The following is an 11,990-nucleotide window of genomic DNA, read 5'->3' as shown; positions in this document are numbered from 1 at the left end:
ATACATTAAAAAATTGTCAAATTGTACTTGTTTTACCCCATTGTCGAAAGTTCTATTTTTTTTCAATATTGAAAATTTAAATTTCAAAACATAAAAATCAATAAAAGTAAATTGTTGAATTTTTTTTCCTTAATAGTGTTAACCAATTTTTTATCCCTTAATAGTATCATCAAAATCAATGATTTTTTCAGTGACCAAAATGAAGGCGATCTAAAAGTTGGGTAAAAAAATAAAAATATAAATATGATGTGGACATGACTTGGTGTGTATAGTCAACCACCGTTAAGGATTTAACACTTGAATGACTAAAATAAAAGTGTCCTTAAAATTGAGTAATGAAATTACACTTAAATTCAAATACTAAGTGGTTTTCCAAATACCATCTTACTATTTTAAAAAAAATACATATTTTGAAAAATATTATATGAAAAAGGTCCTTTCATCATAATATTAATAATAGTTTTATCCTTTACACTGAAACCATGATATATGTAATTATTAAATAAAAAATATTTATTTTAAAAGCTTAACTAATGGAACCATGATATATGTAATTATTAAATAAAAAATATTTATTTTAAAAGCTTAATTAATGGCTCAAATAATAAATAAATTTATAATTAATGTAAATAATACAATTAGTTTCAAACTATAAGTTTTATTATTTATTGGATTTCATTTTTAAATACAAATCTATGTTCTAAATTTGTGATTTCCATATGCACATGATTGAGATAAGAATTCTAATATAATTTATCAATTTTATAACTTATATATCTTTTATCTTTTATATTATATATTATATATATTCAGAATTTTATGAAATTTAAAATTTTTTACATAATTATAATTTTTGAAAAGTATTTTTTTATAATTTCATCAGATTTTTTTATATTTTTATATTTTTTTTATAATTTTTGAAATTTAACACTCAACTTAGGTTTAATATTTTAAGGATTTTATGATTTTTTTTTAAAAATTTACATAATTACAATTAAAAAAATTTATAGTTTCAAACAATAATTAAATATTTTTTTGAATTATTTTATTTTTTTAGAGTTTTTAATGATTTTTTTTAGAATTATAGTTAAAAAAAGTTGTAGAAGGACCAAGTTGAATGTTTTAACTATAGTTCAAAGGTCAAATTAAATATTAACCCTTAAGTTAGCGTGCCACGTTATATTTTCATTAAGGATGTAACGATTGTTAATGAACGAGTGACCAAAATGTTATAACAATATTGTTAGTGCTCGAAATGTAACTTTTCATAATTCAGTAACAAAAAATAAATTTAACTAAATTGGGTGATTATTTTTATAATTTACCCAAAGAAAGACTTTAAATTGCACAACAAAGTCCAGGAAAAAAAGGGGTTAGAAAAAGAATAACCATTGAAAATTGGGGAGCATTATTGAAATTATGGAGATTAAAAAAGGGGCAAAACCTTCAAAAGAAAATGGCCAAAAGTTAGTGAAAAAAAATAGGAGTTTAATTGCTTTTTTTTAATTTAAGTGTCTTTTTAATACATTTTAAAAGTTCAAATATTTAAGTGAAAAAAGAAGAAGCAAAGACTTAATTAATTTTTTTAAAAAAAATTAAAAATTTTTTACTGCCAAAAAAATAACCTAAGATCTATATGTTAGGCACACAAAATTATTTGACCAAATTGATGGAAAAAACTTTGCACGAAAATACACATTTCAATAATAAAGGCAATTTTCGTATAACTACAATTCTAATTAGAATCAATACTAAAATTACAATAACAAAGACAATTGATAATTATAGTATATCTTGATCTAAGTTAAAATAAATCTGGTGAATGTGAAATGAGAACCTACACTGTACATGTGTAAATACAAAAATAATGGGATTTAAAATTAGATACTTGAAGCTTCAAAATCTCAATCTTTACTAACACTATCAAAATCTAAATATATATAAATTATTGATATAGGACCCAATTAGTGGTGATGAGGTCCCTCAACTCATAAGTTTGTCGACAAAAACAAAAAAGGGAAGGCATTAATTGAAGAATCAACGCGTAATTAAAGACAGAGTCCAACCAAGAGCAAAACCAGCAACGAGAATTGGCAGTAAATTAATTTATTATTAAAAAATTAAAAGCAATGGGAAAGAGGCCAAAGAAAAGCAAAAGGATGACCTAAGCTACAATTGTGCAGAAGACTAGCCGTGTTCAAAGCATTAATTGCATTACTTTTAACAAAATACTACCCCTTTTCCTTTTTTTTTTACAGAAAAATAAATAATAAAATCTTCTAGGAATATAGGTGAATATATATAGTAAGTCTCTGGGATAAGATTATATTAGTTCATTTCTTATTAAATGGATTAATTTATTATAGAATAGAGTTAATATTTATTGTTTAATATAATATTTATATTTGTGAAAACTTTTTATTTTTTATAGACGAAGTAGTTTTTTTTGGAGTTGAATTATAAATGAAAAAATAATTTACATTTTTTTTAAATAATAATGTTAATTTTATTTCAATTTAGTCTTATTTAATTTTTTATTAATAAAAATATTAAATTAATTCATTTAATAATAAAGAGATTAATTTCATCGGTACCTATACATTCACCTATATATGCCATTCTAAATTTCATTCTTTCTACATGAATTCTTTCATAGTATGTATTTTAAATAATTAATGCAATATTAGAAATATTAAAATATAAAATTAATATTAACATAATAATTTATAAAATTAATGAACCATTTAATATTAGAATATTTCTTTGTTTCAAAAAGTAAAAATGTGTCATCTTTTCAATGATGAAAATCTAATAATTAATTGATCAAAATCTTAAACATAAGCTATGATATATATTGATAATTATACATGCAAATATAATATTTAAATAAAATAACTAATTATGAATATTAATGCAGGGTCATGCTTTAGGCTTCTCTTTGAGTAACAGAAAAAGCTTCTTGCTGATACACGACATCAACGGAAATAGAAAAAAAGTAAAGAGGGAGTGTTGAGGAAAATTGATTTATCCATTTTAAGACTAAGAGCCGAACATGTAAGGGAGTGTGTCTATTCGTAATTAGTTCGTTTAAATTTCACTTTGTAATTGTCTGTTTTTCAATTAAAGAATCTAGACAATGAATCCAAAAATAGATGGCCGTGCGTGCATGATAAGGCTGAATGTGCATGATAAGTGGTATGTGTAGAAAATTACAGGATTAGGAAACTTCTTTGATTTTCTATATATGATTAAAATTTGTAAGCAAAAAATACTATTCCAAAACACCAGTAGATTACTTGAAGCATACATCTGATCACAATTGTTTCACTTCCACAAATTTTGATGGGGTACAGTGGGTTCCCTCTGGTTCTTATGATGGCGGTGTTGTTGCTTCGTTTTGTGGTTTCATTCTCTACCAAAACAATAACCAATATCATCACAGATCAGTCAGCTCTTCTGGCACTGAAAGCCCATATTGTTAGCCATCCCCAACAAATTTTGAGCTCTCAAGAATTAATTTAAGGTTTATTGAATTATAATTTAATTAATTATAATAAAATAATTGGAGTTTAAAAATGAGATTAAATTAATTAGTCATTATGAATCTATTGAATAATGAAATTAAATTAATATTTATTTTGGGAAATAGAAAATAATTATTGGGTTATAAAGTCTTGAGTCAAAAGTCTATGAAATACATATACCTAATACATGAGAGACTCAAATTCCCCTCATTAACAAGTGAGGGATGACAACCTTAGTATTATTAACTATGGTGTGTTGTCCACCCCTCTCTTAGTTAGACTAGGAGATTATTTTCTATTTAAATAATATTATTTTACAAGGACTTGTTCAACTATGATTCTTGTATCTTTCCCTATAAATAGTTGACACTAGCTAGTTCCCCTAAATTTTCATACACCATTATTTTACTAGAAAGTAATGAGAATTTATTTACTTAGAATAAATTCTATTTTTTTTGGAATTACGATATTCATCAGTTATTATTGAGAGAAACTATTTTCCTACTGAAAGTAATTACATCATTTCTTTTTCTATGTTTGGTGTAACACTTTATACACGACTTGATTGACGGGTCCCGATATAAAATGTCACATTGTCTCTGAGACAACTATGAGCAATCTACAACTAAGTTGTACAGCCAACGCGACTAAAACCGCAAAACATGCTTTTACTAATCATACTTAACTTAGCTAGCTAAACTGCTAATCGAAAATACAATTTCAACTTCTAAATCAAAAGCCTTAACAAGCAGACTTATGGAAAATTTACAATAACAGTTTTAATATTTTAAACATTTCTTTTTATTGTAAATATAACACTACTGTTCATACTTAGTTACAAAAAGAAAATTCTAACCCTAAGGCTCAACCTTTAGGTTGCCCCGCTATATGCATGTTATAGTTTAGTACACAAGTTTGTAGAAAATTGATCGAATTTTGGCTTGAACTTAGTGAGCTTCCAATATAATATATCGTTTATGAATTATAAGTAAAAATTTCATGGGTTTGATCTTCTGTTTGAAATTTCTTGCATAAGTAAGGTTCACACATTCTTCTTAGCGTACCCTTGTCCCCTTTTATGTTGGTTCATCTTAAGAATTTGTACACTTCCTACATTTACACAATCCTCCGTTCCTATCAATCGTACTATAGGCTATAATGCGAATTGATTTTTACTTACCCATTTGTACAGATTTCCTACTAGATGGAATAGAATATTACCTTTTTTGTCAGATGAACATATGCGAATTACCTTAACAATTATTATCATCGCGGATTAACTTATAGCGAATTAATTCCAAAAGACTCATGCATGGAGATTGACACTTGGACAATTTCTTTTACATGTTGATTTACACTTAAATTCGTTTATACATAGACTCGAGCTTGATGAACATATACATGTAGATCTTATTTACGAACATTTATAAGCGGAATCATAATCGCAAATTCATACATATGGGTTTTTACTTGTGAACTCCATCTTAACTAATAACTCCTTCTAGACTCTTGTTTGCCGGATAGTCATTATAGACTTTTGATTTAAAGATAGTCATTGGCGGACTCCTACGTGAAGAATATCCCTGCAGTGTTGACTTGATATAACTAGTTCATACAAACTCTCATAGCTCGAACATAAAAATAGGTCCATGCAGTCTCTTACTTGGATAATAGTCTATGCTGACTCTTATGAAGGATAGTCTCTTCGATATCTTAAACTTGAAACATGAGTATAAAATCAGTAGACTATCATACTTGAATCATAAAAATAATTCCAATCAACTATCATACATATAGGTTCATATAGAATATTCATGGATGTGAACTCACATATGTTGCACTCATGTGTGTAGATCCATAGGCAAACATAAAAGAAACTTCATAAATTTGGCGGATTCATACATGTGATTTTTGTTACGGACTTGACATGGTGAAATCTCATAACTTTAACATAAAACTTAAAGAACAAGTCCGATGGACTTACATAACTTACATATGCCATGGCCAAGGGTTTGCTTACGCATATGAGGCTTTAAGCCTTAGACTCCGCAGAGTCTTATACTTGAAAGAACCCATGTAGGGTTATCATATAAATATGCACAAGTATCTCCGTACAATCCAATCGAACCTCCATAAAACCAAATGTCATGTTTATATATATTCTCCATACAATCCACCTGAACCTTTGCAAAACCAATATCATGCGTATACATTCTTCGTACAATCCGGTCGAACCTCTGCAAAACCAATATCATGTGGAATAGAGTGACAACATGTCATTTATTCATATTTATGACTGACGTATAACGAGCATTCAACTAAACATATTGTTATTAACACAACACAAATAATACCAAACATATCACCTATTGGACCATTTCAATGATAAATTCTTCAATGATTATTTTACCAGTGAAAGTTTATCAAAACAACGGACTGAAACGCGCAATCAAACATACATTTGTAAATCATCATTTTGCATACTTCAATCGTACAACAAAACAACCCCATCATCAACAGAATATTAAGTCAAACACAACACAATAACATAGTACTGAAATATATAAAACAACCACATAAGGTTTGAGTTTTGAAACTTACCAACAAAATACCTGAAAGCTAGTACTGATTACACCTGCTTAGCTTTTCCTTATCACTTGAGCCTCTTCTTCTCGGTTAGCTAAACATAATAACTATATCAAGATCAAATCAAAAATATTCATATGTAAGAAAACCATGATCCATTTTCATGCAGAGAGATTTTAAGGTTAGCTGCAACCCTAAACATATGAGTACAGGCTCGATGAATTAAACTAAAATCTTCAATTTTCCCTTTTCTTTTCTTCAATTAAAAGACATTGAAAAACTTAAAAAGATTAGTAGTTTACTAAATCCTCAATCAGTTAAGTTTATACATTATTTTCTCCCTCCATACAGATCGTTTCTTAACTTTTCTCTCTTACAGAATAAACTAAAGAAGAAGATGGAAGAAAAAAAATGAATACCAAAATGAATGAATCCTCCATATATAATCTTTCCGCTACCACCTCCCTTAATCCCAAGTCGATCAGTACTATTAATACCCTTAATCATAATGTTTCCTACTAAAAGAAAACTCCATATTCTAATGTAATGAGACTAAACTTGAATTCTAACTATTTATCAATTAGGCCACATGATTCTAATAATCATACTAGAGCTCGCTTAAACATAATTTTTATTTTTAATTTAATACCCATAATTATTGTGGCAAACTTTTAAAATTTTCGGGTGTGACAATTCACCCACCCTTAAAGGAAATTTCGTCCTGGGATATAATTTGTTACTCACCAACCAAAGAAGACATTTGCCCTTCGAGAAACTTTTCTTCTTTCCTAGTAGCCTTAAAGTATACATCTATCATATTTACTTAGTCTGAATGATTGACTTCATTTGCACATGGTAAGATTGTTTAAAGATCACTTCACTCAACTTACGATAAACAAGAATTGAACAAACTGCACTAGAATACCATACACTAACTAATAACCCGCACAATGTACTTCATATAACAAATAACTTTCACCCATGGGTACTTATCTAATTAGTCTGCATGCAACACGATGCAGCTAGCTCTGCACAGTCTTATTGGATATATTTGTGGCTACAACAAGAGTGGCCATTATACTGAGAAAGGTAGTGGAGACGATCAAATTCAGCCTTAAGTCAGATAACTTTTGATAAGATTGTAAAGAATACTGAAAAGGTACACTCTTGGTATTTGTTGTCATTCCCCTCTCTTATCTTCCAAGTGCTGCACACTCAAAATACTTGGATTGTTCAAGCAACTTTTCAATTTGAGAAGCCTATGCCAGAATTGAAGTTTTCCCACAAATGGATAAAAGGGAAACACATTGTGAATGATAATAGGGATTGATATAGATCTTCATTATGTTAGCAAATCTTGAAATCTATATATAATTGAGAGACTTGTACTTGCAAGGAAACGACACGCAACAGCACGAAATAGCAGCAAAAAGAACAAAAATGAAAAAATTGTAATCATTCGGTTATAAAGCCAAAAAAAATTTTCATTGTAAGGGGAGGAACGCATACAAATTGGTACCAAAAGTTTGAATAAAAAAATAGTTTTCAAGAGGTGATTTGAAATCTCATTTTTTCTTTCTTCTTTTTTCACGTATTATGCATAGATAGCATTAGAATATAGTAAGCAAATATACTCTAAGGTGATTCATTCATCAATTTTGGCCTTTACTTTTTCGTTTTTTTTATTTCTTTCTCTATTGTGAATCTGTCATGCAAATATAAAAAGAGGCGAAAGGGTTTTCTTACTGGATTTGGGGTCAATTTATTCATTGTTCACTTCTCCGGTCCAAGGGTTATTAGATCCTTTAGGATCTAATTAAAATCGCGTTGATGGTGGAGGCGCATTCGGCGCCGATGAAGCCTGCGAATGGACTGAGAGGAAGAAGGGTTTGTGAAATATTTTCAAGATTTTTTTGACAAAATCAACCAAAATGAATGTTTTAGGGAAAAGTTTTAGTTTATATATATATGTTTAAAACGGTGACGTTTTATGCCTGGAGTGTTGGCGTTGAAGCGGCGTCGTTTCATGACGAAACCCAATGACTCGACCCACGCACAGCCAGACCCGCGTGTTTTGGTCTTTGAGGGTTATTTCGCGATTGGTCCTTCCCTTTTGCACTATCATTTGAATAGACCCTGTTTGTATTTTCCTTTTTATTCTTAATGCTGCCCTGAGATTTGCATGTTGTTTCAAGTTAGTCCGCACCTAAGCGCCGCATTTTGGGACTCGAGACATTTGCATTTTTAGTCCCTTTTTGTTTGTGCGTATTTAATTCTGGTCCTTAATTCTGTTTTGATATTGGATTTATTTATAAATTATCCTTTTGATTATGTTTTTGTTTCAATTGAGTTTTTATTAGTATTATGTGACTCTTTACTCTCTTTAATTTATTTATTATTCATTTATCAAAAAAGAAATTATTTTAATATATTATTTTGAGCCATTTCATTGATGTTTACATTAGATTAGTTCATTATCTTTATGCTTTCATGTGAATACATTTTTTTAATGATCTATTTTGTAACTTGTCTATTTCAAAATTCTCTTTTATATAATTCTTTGTTTTATATGATATTTATTTTCATACATTGATATTTATGTAATTTTTATTAAATTACTTATTCAAATTTCCCTTTAAACTTGTCTATATGTTTTCTTTCTTCAAATCTATCTATATATATATAATTTATTCCTTTAAAGACCCAATTTTAATATATATATATATACTTGTATGTACTTGTTTATTTCAAACCATTTCATATATTATTATTATTATTATTATTATATATACATTATTTATATTAAGTTTTCCATTTCATATATATTATTTATTTAGATTGGCATATTTTATTTGGTATATTACTTACCTTAATTTTCTTCTTTTAATATTTGTTTTAAAATCCATTTATATACTATTTTACTTATTTTATCTTTTTGATCTAGTTCAAACTTTCATGTTTATTACTTATTTTAAAATTATATAAGTTAATTTTGAATTATTGTGTGTATTATTATTTCAAATGTTTTATTTTTTCACATTATTGATTTCAAACTTATTTATCATTGTTTCAAAACTTGTGGCATTTTATTTGTGTTTATTGGCTTTATATTTCTTTTAAAAATCAATTATTTGATTTGTAAGTCATTGGAAGTTAACGTTAGTATTTGCATAATGTACGATATGAACTTATTGCTATTGCGTGTATCTTAAATTGATCTTTTCTTGTTTTCATACTATTTTCACTTATGATCTATGTATATTGTTCCATGCTTATAGTTTTGTCTTTTCATTCACGAGTGTCACATTCCAATTGAAATCTTCAACTTAGTAATCCTAAACTAATGATTTCATTTTATTTCAAGTCAAACTAATGCGTTTTGAACTGACTTTACAATTGTTTATTTGAAAATTTCCTAAAATAAAGGCAATGTTTGATGTTTGGAGATTCGGGAAATCGTGCCCTAACGTGCTGAGTTTCGATTCTTCGTTTATTTAAAATAATCAAATATCCCTTTAGAATTTCATTCACGATTTCTAAATTTTAAAACAAGACAATGTTCCATGTTTGGAAATCTGAGAAATCGTACCCTAACGTTTGGAAATCTGAGAAATCGTACCCTAACGTGTTGGGTTTCGATTTTTCGCTGGACCAAATAATCGGATATCCTTTTGTAATTTTCAAATGTATGAGCTCTTGTAAATCAAGAATTGATCGTGGTTTCAAGGGTTTAAAGGTTCGTTTCCTAACGTGCTGGATGTAATACTGTATTCCTTCAAAACAAGAGAATTTTAACGTCCAATTTGAGTTGTTCAAATGTTTTTACAAGAAATTGTACTCCAAAATCTTTTTTAAAATTTTAGACATAAGGACTTTATTTAATCGATTAGGTACCAATTTTTGGGCATAACGAGGGTGCTAATCCTTCCTCGTATGTAACCGACTCTCAAACTCGTTTTCTTAAACTTTGTAGGCTGAAATTGATATTTTAAAAAAATAAAATGCTTTATTAGGTGATCCGATAACAGCTAAACAAAAAGGATTGGTGGCGAATCCATACCTCATTTTAAAGTTGATCTCCATTTTTCAAAATAAAAAATGGTTTCGACAGCTTGGCGACTCCACTGGGGAACAATAAGAGAGTTAGACCGTAAAATTGATTATTTTCTGTCCTTTTGTCGAAAATTGAAATTTTGATTTGAAAAATCATGATTCTTTGTTGCCTTTTGTTTGTATGATTGTGTGGTTTGAGTCTTGTAGACTATTACATTGCATTACATGACCGTTGTGGTCACACCTTTTAAGTGGAAGTGAGAAACTATACCTTTGTGAGGTTTTCACCTCCGCATGGGCTAGTGGATTACTTCCGGGATACATCCGCACCTATGTCTTCGTGAGATTTTCATCTCCACCTGGTCATAAGGAAATGTATTCCCCTGAACGAACTTGATCCATATAAGCCTATAATGGGTGAGGATTGAGGAATCTGCTGGTTCAAGTACCCTTTCTTTAGAACTGAGCCACATATAGTGAACCTTGAGAGTTCACCTTAGGTACAACTGTGCCCAAATTTAGTGGTCACCCGAATAGGTACTTTATTTGTTATTTATTTTTTCTGTACTAACGTGTTTTGTTTTGCTTATGACTGCATTACATTACATCATCATAGAAATGAGGTGTTGATTCATATTTGATTGCTAAATAGAACAGTTAATCATGAGAAAATGAATTTCTTGATAAAGTGGATTATAATACGGTTGTCTAAATATGGTCCAGTAAACACAACGAAAGAAGGCTGATAGTTCACGGAGGAAAACAAGACTTTGCCCGAGGATTCAAGCCAATAAAGATTGTTCAAGAGCCGTCGTGTCTCGACTTTCTTAAAGGAGCTAATCAACATCGCGAGGATAATAAGTCGTGACCTGGATCAAGCAAAAAGGAGCCAGTGGAGGCATTTATTGGAAGCTTGCGAGATTTGACTTTTATGAAGAAAAGGGATCGGTGTCTTCACGTGGAATACCAAAGCAAGGCCGCATATGTAATCTATTTTATGTAAAGAAATTTGTTTTTCTAGAAAAGTTTGTTCTAATAGAATTGAATTCAAAATTAATGCCTTTCTTTCTTTTGCATTCATTCTATGCATTTGCATTGCATTACATTATTGCATCATTTGCATTTGATTTTCACAAAAGGACCCTAATTAATTGAAATCATTTTAGTTAATCTGGAAACTGATAGAAACTTACAACCAAGTATCGTTACGGTACACGTGCTAAGACAAAGATATGCACCAAAGATTGGAAAGAACTGAACAACTTCAAATAGAGATGCAAGACTAGTTACAAATGCAAATGCAAGAGCAGCTAGCTAAGATCCAGCAAGAGATGAAAGACTAAATGATGGAGTCCCAAAGAAACATGATGACTCAATTGTCCCAGTTGCTGGTAGGAAGAATGGATAAGGGGAAAGATCCTATAGACAATGTTGGGGAAAATAATGAAGACCCTCAATATCCTCGTGGTTTTACTCCAACACATGTATAGACACAACCTGAGATAAATCTACAGAAACCATCTGTTACGATCAGGCCTCAACAGTTTCAGGCTGGAGTTTCAATACCAATGAATTTCCAAGCTGGTTCAGGCTTTAACCCTAGTAATAACTTGAATAATCCAGTTGTGCCTGATTTGGATGAAGTTGCGAAAGATGAAAGGGCAAAGATAGAATCACGGAAACAATTAGAGGAACAGTGTAAATGGCTGGAGGAAAAGTTCAAGGCAATGGAAAACGTTGATAGACATCCTGGAATTGATGCAAAAGATCTGAGTTTGGTCCCAGACTTAGTACTTCCATACAAGTTCAAGATGCCAGAATTCTAGA

General features: G+C 29.5%; 1 long non-coding RNA gene across 2 annotated transcripts; it reads right to left on the bottom strand.

The window, feature by feature from the left end:
* Positions 1-5,374: 5,374 nt before the first annotated feature.
* Positions 5,375-8,047, bottom strand: LOC107954844 (uncharacterized). Of its 2 annotated transcripts, none has more exons than XR_001699719.2 (3): positions 7,857-8,047; positions 6,126-6,217; positions 5,375-5,761 (listed from the first exon to the last, which is right to left on the bottom strand). It is a non-coding gene; the product is annotated as an uncharacterized lncRNA (long non-coding RNA). The 2 variants fall into 2 exon arrangements; XR_001699718.2 differs by having other exon boundaries at positions 6,126-6,204.
* Between the last annotated feature and the right edge of the window lie 3,943 nt (positions 8,048-11,990).

This window comes from Gossypium hirsutum, chromosome A01, assembly GCF_007990345.1.
Source record: "Gossypium hirsutum isolate 1008001.06 chromosome A01, Gossypium_hirsutum_v2.1, whole genome shotgun sequence".
In the NCBI taxonomy this organism is placed as follows: domain Eukaryota; kingdom Viridiplantae; phylum Streptophyta; class Magnoliopsida; order Malvales; family Malvaceae; genus Gossypium; species Gossypium hirsutum.
The sequence above is the reverse complement of the archived record's forward strand: the minus strand, read 5'-3'. Positions and strand labels throughout refer to the sequence as shown.